The sequence below is a fragment of the Gavialis gangeticus genome, unplaced genomic scaffold (genome assembly GCF_001723915.1).
Source record: "Gavialis gangeticus isolate Ggan-Ray unplaced genomic scaffold, GavGan_comp1, whole genome shotgun sequence".
Classification (NCBI taxonomy): domain Eukaryota; kingdom Metazoa; phylum Chordata; order Crocodylia; family Gavialidae; genus Gavialis; species Gavialis gangeticus.
This window is the reverse complement of record NW_017728992.1, coordinates 137,454,592-137,455,141: the sequence shown is the minus strand read 5'-3', so window position 1 is coordinate 137,455,141 and position 550 is coordinate 137,454,592.

Here is a 550-nt window from a genome sequence, read left to right as displayed (position 1 = left end):
CAGCTGCAGCCGGGAGCGGCCTCTCAGCTAGTGCTGCCCGCGGGCCCTTCCTCGGGGTCACTCGTGGTCTGGAAGCAACCACGGCTGCCCCTTCCCGCCTGGCCGTTTCAGTCCGGTTTGCGTCAGTCCCTGGCAGCCGGAGAGGGGCCAGTCCCGAGTCTGCCGCCCTGAACTTTGGAAGTTGTCGTTGCCACGAGGCAGGGAAATGAACCCGGGCTCGGGGCAGCGCGAGCCTGCTGGTGATCAACACCCCGCCGTGCCAGAGCACGCCCGCGGCGGCGGCATTGCGAGACCGAGCCGTGCCATCTAGCGGGCACAGGCGAGAACGATGTGCCAGCTGCCTCCGCGCCTCTGCCGAGCCTCCTGCCTCAAGGAAATGAAATGCCTGCCCGGAAAGGGCACGTCTGCAGCAGACGCTGTCCCTCCGTTTGTCTTCCTCTCCTGGATCCAACTCAAGACAGAGCAGCCGCCCTCTGAAAATTATTTCCTCGGGGGGGGGGGGGGGGGGAAAAGGGGGGGTCATGCAAAATAATTTTGCATAGGCAAAAGG